The sequence below is a fragment of the Cetorhinus maximus genome, chromosome 21 (genome assembly GCF_964194155.1).
Source record: "Cetorhinus maximus chromosome 21, sCetMax3.hap1.1, whole genome shotgun sequence".
NCBI lineage: Eukaryota > Metazoa > Chordata > Chondrichthyes > Lamniformes > Cetorhinidae > Cetorhinus > Cetorhinus maximus.
The window spans coordinates 25,175,731-25,186,199 of record NC_135899.1 but is presented as its reverse complement, the minus strand read 5'-3'; the positions used below and the strand labels follow the sequence as shown (position 1 = coordinate 25,186,199).

Below are 10,469 nucleotides of genomic sequence, written 5' to 3'. Positions count from 1 at the left end.
CTTTCTCTCAGACTCTCCCTCAGCTTAGGATTCTGGACTACATGGTCTCTCAGCGCGTAGAATTTATCAAGTTGGATTAGGAAGTTGACAATAATGAATTGCCCGCCAGTTATACCAGCCTCCAAAAAGGAAAAGGGGGCAAGAATTGGATCCCCTGTCACCCATCTATTGTATGTTAGTGTAATGCTGATGTCTTAGATAAATTTCACGCACTGGAGGGAAGCTTTTAAACCGGGAGAGCAAAATGGGCTGTAGCAGATTGGCTGCCAGTTACACGTCACACCTATTCCATATCCAGCACCCATCCTGTGCCCTGTTGAAGTGGAACTTCCTTCCTTTCATTCCTTATGTTTAAAGGCGGCAAGCATGAAAATAAGTGATCCCACCTTTCACCAATATTCTGTGATAAAGCTGTTCATATCGCTGAACTTTGATCTCTGCAAACCACATTATGGATGCAGCAATCAATCAGCAATGAGGCGACACTAAGAACATAAGAACATAAGAATTAGGAGCAGCAGTAGGCGATTCAGCTCCTCAAGCCTGCCCTGCCATTCAATACAATCATGGCTGATCTCATTTCAGCCTCAACTTCAATTTCCCACCCTCTCCCCATAACCTGTTACTAATTAAAAATATGTCTATCTCCTCCTCAAATTTATTCAGCATCCCAGCATCCACTGCACTCTGAGGTAGTGAATTCCATGGATTCATGACCCTTTGAGATAAGTAATTACTCCTCATCTCTGATTTAAATTTACCGCCCCTTAGCCTAAAACTATGGCCTCTCGTTCTAGAATGCCCCACAAAGGGAAACATCTGCTCCACATCTACTTTATCTATCCCCTTTAGCATCTTATATACCTCAATTGGATCTCCTCTCATCCTTCTAAACTCTAGCGAGTATAGGCCTAAACTGCTCAATCTCTCCCCATAATACAAGCCCTGCATCTCTGGAATCAATCTACTGAACCTCCTCTGAACAGCCTCCAATGCAACTACATCCTTCCTCAAGTAAGGGGACCAAAACTGTGCACAGTACTCCAGGTGCAGTCTCACCAATGCCTTGCACAGTTACAACAACACTTCCCTCTATTTATACTCTATTCCTCTAGCAATAAATGCCAAAATTCCATTTGCCTTCCTTATTACCTGCTGTACCTGCATACTAGCTTTCAGCGATTCATGCACGAGGACACCCAGATCCCTCTGCACTGAAGCATTCTGAAGTTTCTCTCCATTTAAATAATAAGTCACCTTTTTATTCTTCCGACCAAAATGGATAACCTCACACTTATCCACGTTAAACTCCATCTGCCAAATTTTGGCATATTCACCTAACCTGTCCATATCTATTTGTAAAGTTCTTATTTCTTCATTGCAACTTACTTTCCCACCTATTTTGGTGTCATCTGCAAATTTAGCTATAGTACCTTCTATTCCTGAATCCAAGTTATTAATAAAGATTGTAAATAGTTGGGGCCCAAGGACCAAACCCTGTGGCACCCCACTAATTACAGCTTGCCATCCAGAAAAAGACACATTTATCCCGACCCTCTGCTTTCTGTTGGTTAGCCAATCCTCTATCCAGCTAATATATTACTCCTAACTCCGTGTAATCTTATCTTGTGTATTAATCTCTTGTGCGGCACCTTATTTAAGGCCTTCTGGAAGTCCAGATATACTACATCTACAGGATCCCCATTATCCACTTTGCTTGTCACATCTTCAAAGAACTAGAGGATGAAAAATAACTGAGACAGCCATTAGCTGCTCGATCATACTGAACTCACCATGTCACCCACTTTTGTGTTTTGAGTAACATTTTCTAATAACAACCAACATTTCACGCGCTTTGAGTGAGAGCAAATTTTGTAGGTATTTATTCAACATGTCAACATTAATCTGACAAACAATATGTTTTCTGGTACCCGAGGACTCTCTGCAATTAGATTTTGACTAACATAAGCTGTGGGTCACCTCCCTGAACAAAGAACCAGAGATAAATGCTAGTAACTGTATAATTAGTTAACAAGGCTTTACCCTTCAGTTATTGTCATCCATCAGTTCGAAAGCATTTTCAATGACTCGATTAACGTCATACTCCTTCTAAAGGCAAGGTTTTTCTAAAAATTAATAAGTTGGACAGGTTGAGTTATAAGTATAAGAAAATTCTTAATTCATTCCTTGGAAATGTTATCATTTGTTGGGAGATGAGATGATGAAGTAAAGTTTTGCGCAAGCTGCAAACAATTGTGTAGCCGGTAGGCTAGAGATAGGGTGACCCAGTTGTGACACTGTCAAGTTGCTGCTGTATGTTTTGGTGCGGGCGCATATTAATAAATTCAGCAGTGAAATATCTGGAGGGACCAGCACTGGCCATCAGCGAGGCACAGCACAAACTCTGTGAGGTTTTGGGGCCAGTATTAATCCTATTCGAGGATTGAGGTCCAGGCTAGTAACTCCAGGTTGGAAGTGAAACTTCTGCAGCAGAGTTGTGAAGAACAGGAAAAGCTTGGCCTTAGCCAAGTACTTCACCGGCACACAGCCTCCGACCTGGAAAAGAACAGGGGATGGTCAGTCCTACACAAACGCACACAGGCCAATCATAGGCCACAAACTTCAAAACTCCTATTTCTTGAACGGGCGCTACCATTAACAATGCTAGGCAATTTAATTTGCAGTAGTGTGTCTATTGTTCCATATATGAATATAACAGGAGCATTTGGAGACCATTCAGCCCCTTGAGCCTGCTCTGCCATTCACAGTCGATGCTCAATCTCAACTTCACCTTCCCGCATTAACCTCATAACCATTGATTCCATTAGTACCCAAAAATCTATTAATTCCTGCCTTGAATACACTCAATGACTGAGCATCCACAGCTCTCCAGGGTTGAGAATTCCAAAGATACGCAACACTTTGAGTGAAAAAAGTTAGCCCTCATCTCAGCCTTAAATGGCTGATCCCTTATTCTGAGACTAGTTCTAGAATATCCAGCCAGTGGAAACATTCTCCCAGCATTTACCCTGTTAAGCTTCTTAAGAATTTTATATGTTTCAATGAGAATACCTCTCATTCTTCCTAATATTAGGGAATGTAACTCCTAGTCTACTCATTCAAGGAACCAGTCTAGTGATTCTTTCTCTAAGACAACTACATCCTTCCTTAGGTAATTGGGGCAATAGTGGTATGGTGGTAATGTCACTGGTATAGTAATACAGAGACCTGGTTAATATTCTGGTGACATGGGTTCAAATTACCTCCACGACAGCTGGTGGAATTTAAGTTTGATCAATAAATCTGGAATATAAACTCGTCGCAGTAACGGTGACCATGACAACGATCATCAGTTGTTGGTTTTTTTGCTTATTGTATGAAGAAAGGTTGAAACAGGTTGGGCTTTAGAAGAATGAGAGGTGACCTTGTTTGAAACATTCAAGATTATAAGGGAACTTGATAGGATGGATACCCAGAGGATGTTTCCTCTTATGGGGGAGACTAAAACTAGGGGACACAGTTTAAGAATAAGTGGTATACCTTTTAAGACAGAGATGAGAATTTTTTCTCTCAGGGGCTCGTTAGTCTGCAGAATTCTCTTCCCCAGAGAGCAGTGGAGGCTGGATCTTTAAATTTATTCATGGCTGAGTTAGATGGATTTTTGATAGATAAGGATTATGGGAGGGGGGGAGGGGCAGACAGGAAAGTGGAGTTAAGGCCAAAATCAGATCAGGCATGATCATATTGAATGGCAGAGCAGGCTCGAGGGGACAAATGGCCTATTCCTGTTCCTAAGTCCCAAGTAAGGAGACCAAAACTATACACTACTCCAGATGTGGTCTCACTAAATGCCGACATAATAGCAATATCTGTGGCACTTGTTACTATTTAATACTATTCGTTGACATACATGTTATAGCCTCTTTATTCTGATTTCTGGACTGCTGTAAACACAAAGGCCACCCAACAGCAAATATTTCCTCTGAACTCCAATGTGAAGCAATTTAAATAATGAATGAATACGACTGCTTAGTGTTACCAGTGTTACTGTCATGAACTGATGACAGCTTGAATGCTGTAGATTTTGAGACATAAAATTGTCTCAAATATGACTATTCCTATTTGGTTTTAATAACTGTTTGTATCCTTGTGTGTTGTATTTTGGTGTTGTTTTGAAACGTAACATTAGTTGTGATTGACTGTCCCAGCAGATGCTGCGTGTGATGCTGAGCTTATGATGTTATGTTCAATGCTTGAGCTACCCTAAGTACAGATGAACATATGAGTTAGGATCAGGAGTAGGCCATTTGCTCCTCAAGCCTGCTCGGCCATTCAACAAGGTCATTGCTGATCTGATGGTAGCCTCAACTCCACTTTCCTTCCTACCCCCGATAACCTTTGACTCCCTTGTTAGTCAAGAATCTGTCTAATTCAGCCTTAAAATTCTTGCCTCCACCGCTCTCTGGGGAGGAGAGTTCCACAGACTCATGACCTTCTGAGAGAAAAAAATTCTCCTCATCTACGTCTTAAATGGAAGACCCCTTAATTTTAAACTGAACTTGTTCTGGTCGCTCCCACAAGAGGGGACATCCTTTTAGCATGCATCCTCTCAAGCTCCCTTAGGATCTTATATGTTTCAGTAACATCACCTCTCATTCTTCTGAACTCCAGTGCACACAGGGTTAAACTTGCCCTTGTTTTAGGAATAGTAAGGGTTCATCTGGGATTTGAACCCAGGACCTCTTGCATAGTTATTCACAGAATTCCCTAAGCAAGAACCATACCCCTATACCAATGAGCCATGAAGCATTGTTAGTATTAGTTCCTAATATTGGTTCCTTGCCTAGGTCACTAACCTGTGAATTCTGTTGAGAGGTCTGTACGCATAAAGGTTGGACCAGGGAGTCATCAGACTTGGCCCTCCGTAAACACAGCCCACTGAAACTGAGGGCTGACCCTTTGTTCCAGGGTCAGTACTCTGACGTTGGGACCATTTCCATGTCCTGACCTCATTCCGCCTCTCTGTCAGATGTCTGATGCTATTTTGAATGAGGTGGGCAATTAGCCTCCCTGCTGGCACTTCATCACCCATTACAAGAGTCACCCAAGTGAACCACAAAGTGAAATGCCCAAGCAGCGTCGTCCGCACACAGCCCTTCCTTGGGGGTGCTCCCCCCTCGCTATGGCTGAGGGGGAAGTGGAGACAGGCTGCTCGCTTGTGTCTGCACACGGCTGCGATGCCCATGGTGCCCGTTCTTGACTGCATCGATATGATCTCGATAGTCGCAGCACTCCACCAGAATGCGAGAAACTCTTGAGGGGGTGTACTGGAGTATGCCCCTTCTGAAGAGTCAAGAAACTGGAACTGCATCTTCAGGAGCCTGATGGTCTGCTCAGTGGTGGCCCTTGTGCTAAGGTAACAGCAGTTGTAGCATCTCCTGTACCTCCAGGGTTGTGTACAGGTGCCAATAGCAACTTCTTCAGCAGATTGCCCTTGGTCAGATGGTCAGCCATACAGATAGCTTCTCAAGTGGCATTAATTCATACTGATAAATGCCCTTGGCTGCTCCACCAGGGCCTTGATGGCCACACGGAGGCAGTCAACAACCCCCTTTCCCTTGGGGGATTCCTGCCTTGGAGGTAAAGCTCACGGCCCTCTGGGCATGGGTGGCCCCATCTATCTGGAATTCAATGTGCCACAATGCCCTCTGTTACAGGGGATCCATTACTTGCCTGGTACCAACTGCAATGGCCACCTGCAATATGCCACACAGGCCCGCTGTCGCCCCTATAAATGATCCAGAGGCAAAGAAGTTCCAACGCCATTGTCACCCTCATGGCTATTGGCAAGGCGTGCCCACATGACTGTTGAGGTCTGAAGTCCTCCTTGCAAGGGCACACAAATCATAAACCAATTGCCTCGATTGTCACAGCCTCTGATGACAGTACTGTTCCTACATACACAAGAAGCTTTGGCGGTGGACCCTATGGTGAGTGTAGCACCACCGGGCCTTCTCTGCTCTTTGGGCATCACCTCTGCATCCCTCTGCACCAAGGGGCTGCATTTGCTGTCATTGCTCCTCATCACCCTATCCATCCACCCATAATTAGCAATAGGCAATGAGGTGCTGTAGGCATCACGCGCTCTCTTTTCACTGCAATTCTGTGTGCTGTTAGGGGGAAATAAAGGAATACAGTAATGGTCAAGGGACTTGACTTAAAATATCCCAGCATGCAAAACCACAATTGCTAAGTAGTTAACATTTAAAGTTCAGGCAGGGACAGAGAGAATGCTGAACCTTGCACATTCTCAGGGCTTGAGAGCATCAGCAAGGCCATATTGGATGAAGAAGAATGTAAATATGATAGATTGGGAGTTTTGGGAGTTAGACTGGAGTCAGAGGATGGCAATAACATAGATTAAGTGCGCTCTTCAACAGATAGGGGAAGGACAGATGGTCCCAGCTTAGATAGGAAGGCAGGTCTCTGCCTGGGTGAAGGTGGGGTCAGATGGTGCATGTACCTTTGTACCAGAGACTTGTCTGTTTAATGTTAACCTATATGTTGACGAGATCAAAATCTGGAAACTGTTCTTGTACTTGACCAATAATGTATAAATATGATGAACGCTTGTGGTTTAGCAGAGTACTGTCTCAAGCTTCATTGAGATGGTGCCCTCCTTGCAATTGCTCGAATAAACAATCGGAACCTGTACCTGAGTCTCCTGTGGTCCGTTCATCAAAGACACCGCAACAGTGCCACTATCGTTCTACCCTCTGTCCTGTTTCTGATGTTGTCTACCAATCCAATCTTTCTCCCTGGCGCCACTTATCATCAACTCAACAGTAGCTGAGTCCCATGCCCATGGGTGGCCTCACTTGCCACCAGCTGTATGGGAATGGCTGCTCGGACCCTTGCACCCACCCTTTCTTGCCCCTCCACCCCGACTCCTGTAGCTGCACTCTACCACAATAGCCCCAGCGCCTCCACATCTGAAACACTGCATGAGTTCTGGCCACACACTGAGCACTGTGTACCAAAGCATGAACTCCTCTCTGTTCGCTCAACCATTTATGGAGCACACCACCACCATCTCAAAGGCAATTAGGGATGGGCGACACATGCTGGCCTAGCCATCGACACTCCCATCACGTGAACGAATATATATATATATATATATATATATAAATATATTCCTCCAGTTGCTATACTAGGATTTGAATTCATATTCCTGGATCATTAGTCCAGGCCTCTCGATTACTCCTCGTCCTGCAATATTACCACTATGCTACCATCCCCCCTCCTTGGACACTCTGCTGATGCAGTGTGTTTCCCATGCATCTCCTTGAAAATCTCATAAAACCCTGCCAGAAGCTCTCTTGGTAACCGCCACAATTGCTTACCCACCACTTTCAGGTGCATTGCCACAACCTCAATGAGACATCTCCACCAAAACCGCTGGGAGGAGGAATGTGTTGAGAAACTGGCAGGCTCCTCAGTGATGCAAAATTGGCAGTACATCAGCCTCCGTACTCCCTTCCACCATGGGAATAAAATCCAGCCCTGAGTGTACGTACGGAAAATGTGAACTATTCCAAGCAAAAGTATCAAGAGCGCTGATGGAGCTGCACCCAAACAGTCAGGAGAAGTGTTCAGAAACGAAAAGGAAATTCCTCTATCTATGTGGTAGTGACAGAGAAAGGCTCCAAAATTAATTAACTCAAAAAGGCATTCGAAAAGATCATGACCTGGAGCTGAAAAGGTTTCACTGGTGTTCAAGGTGGAGGAAGCCCACCTACAGATGTGCTCAATTAGAATTCTTATAACCTAGGCCAAATTATATCTGATTATGGAATTTTTGAGGTTGCTGCTAACTAAAAATTGTTCTCGACGGTGTCCAATTGTACCACCTTGAGAAGTGAAAATATTTTACAAAGGAATCCATGGTCCTCTCATCCATTACCTGCAGAGAAAGGCATGAAGGCATCTCTTTTCACAAACTTCGTTTCAGCATCCAGGAAGTGAACCGGGTTAAATTCGTTAGGTTTTTTCCAATGAGTTTTATCGTACAACACCAAGGTCAGTACAGTAATCAGATAAGTTCCCTGAAAATAAGAAAAATAATTCTGACTTTGTGCCTGTCTTCAATGGAGAGGGAAATCAGGTGGGCTGTAAAACCAGCGTTGTACCTGATCCTAAGATAAAAGCAAAGTACTGCGGATGCTGGAAACCTGAAACAAAAACAGAAAAACAGAGCTCTGAAGAAGGGTCATACGGACTCAAAACATTAACTTTGTTTTTCTCTCTCCACAGATGCTGTCAGACCTGCTGAGTTTTCCAGCATTTTCTGGATTTGTACCTGACCCCGTTAGTTTCTAGCGGACAAGTTAGTTTATAATTGTCTCCACAATGTTGTTAAATGTAATGGGTCATCCCCTACCATTAAAAATACAATTCCTGACTTAATACTATCCAAATTGCTCCTTTTATCAATTAGTTTCTCTTCTAATTCTGTCCCCGTTTTTATTTAGAAAGTACTTTCTCATTACAATATTCCACAAACTGTGAAATTTGCACAGCATTTGTCTAGTTAAAATCTATCTTTGGAATGAATTAGCCTCCAAAGTGCATGTCCATGGTTGTTGAATGAGGAAAGTTCAAGGGGAGAATGTTGGCAAATTGCTCGATTTCATGTATCACCGCGTCAGTGTAGGGCATGAGTTTCCTGTCTTCTATTTAGGGAATCTTCCATCTCCTATCACTTGATCAATTTCTTCCTGAACTTTCTCTGAAATAGAAAAGCCTGGAATGGAGCAACAGTGTCGGGAAGGTATGGGCTGGAAATATTTGCCTTGGTCAGTAACACAAAACGGGTGCTATCGAAGCAGGTGCCTGTTATGTTACCCACTCAAAATTCAGCTTCCACCAACTTCAAAAGACCCAAAAATCAAGCCGGCATAACCAGCGGCTGATGTGATACTGCCCATTGAGTGCTGCACTACAAGATAAACTTTATGATTTGCTGGTGAAGATAATTAGGGGACACCTCGAAAATAATTCAGTGCTATCATAACTATTATTATTTATTAAGGCTCAGAAGACTGATTGAAAATTCATATTTGGCTAATCTAAATCAGAGAATTTCAGTATTCCAGTATTCCAATACAGTCAATACTATGGGAAATGTTCTGTTTGATTTTGAGTCCATGAGATATCATTGTGACCTTGATTGTTTTCAGTTCTTCGACCATTTTTAAAAATCCAATTAGACGCTGACCTTACTATTCCATGTGCCTCATTTTTGTTAAATAGCCTTGATGTGATATTAAATTAAGGCTCATGGAATAGGAGGGTCAGCATCCAATGGATAAAAAAACATTGGCTCAATGATAGAAAATAGCGGGTTGTGATAGATGGTTGTTTTTCAGACTGGAGGAAGGTAGACAGCGGTGTTCCCCAAGGGTCAGTGCCAGGAACACTGCTTTTTTTGCTAATATGTAAATGACTTGGATCACGGAATGCAGGGTAGAATTTCAAAATTTGCTGATGACACCAAACCTCGAGGAGTGGCAAACATGACATACATAGGCTAGCAGAATGGACAGACAAGTGGCAAATGGAATTTAATATAGCATAGAGAAGTGTGAGGGGATGCATTTTGATTAAAGGTTAGGGAGAAGCAATATAGGCTTAATTTTCATTCTTTCATGGGGCATGGACTTCGCTGGCTAGGCCAGCATTTTTATTGCCCATCACTAATTGTCCTTGAGAAGGTGGTGGTGAACTGCCTTCTTGAACCACTGCAGTCCATGTGGTGTAGGTACATCCACAGTGTTGTTTCTGGCACAGTTTTAAAAGGTGTGCAGGAACAAAGGAACCTGGGGGTTGGATGTATGTGCATCAATTTTTGAAGGTAGCAGGACATATTGAGAGAATGGTTAGAAAATCACATGAGATTTGGGGCTTCATAAATAGAAACATTGAGCACAAAAGCAGAGAAATTATGTTGAATCTTTATAAAGCTCTGGTTAGGCCCGAACTAGAATACTGCATCCAGTTTTGGTCGCCATGCTTTAGGAAAGATGTGTTGCGAGGAAGAGATATATCAGAATGGTTCCAGGGATAAGGGATTTCAGTTACAAGGGTAGGAAGTGTACAACAGATGGAGAAATTTTTTCTCTCAGAGGGTAGTGAGAGTTTGGAACTCCTTCCTCAAAAGGCGGTGGAAGCAGAGTTTTTGAATGTTTTTAGGCAGAAGTGATCAACAAGAGGGTGAAAGGATTATCGGGAGTAGGCGGGAGGTTACAATCAGATCAGCCATGATCTTATTGACAGGCAGAGCAGGCTCGAGGGGCCGAGTGGCCCACTCCTGCTCCTAATTCATATGACAGGTATCATGAAAGTACACTGATTCTCATAATATTATTGTGATCTAGTGTAAAAGTAGGTTAATACCTACTTTGGATAGT

At 43.2% G+C, this 10,469-nt stretch overlaps 1 pseudogene; it reads right to left on the bottom strand.

Annotated features, from left to right (window-relative positions):
• Positions 1–464: 464 nt before the first annotated feature.
• On the bottom strand, positions 465–10,070 carry LOC144695538 (cytochrome P450 2K1-like; annotated as a pseudogene).
• Positions 10,071–10,469: the final 399 nt, after the last annotated feature.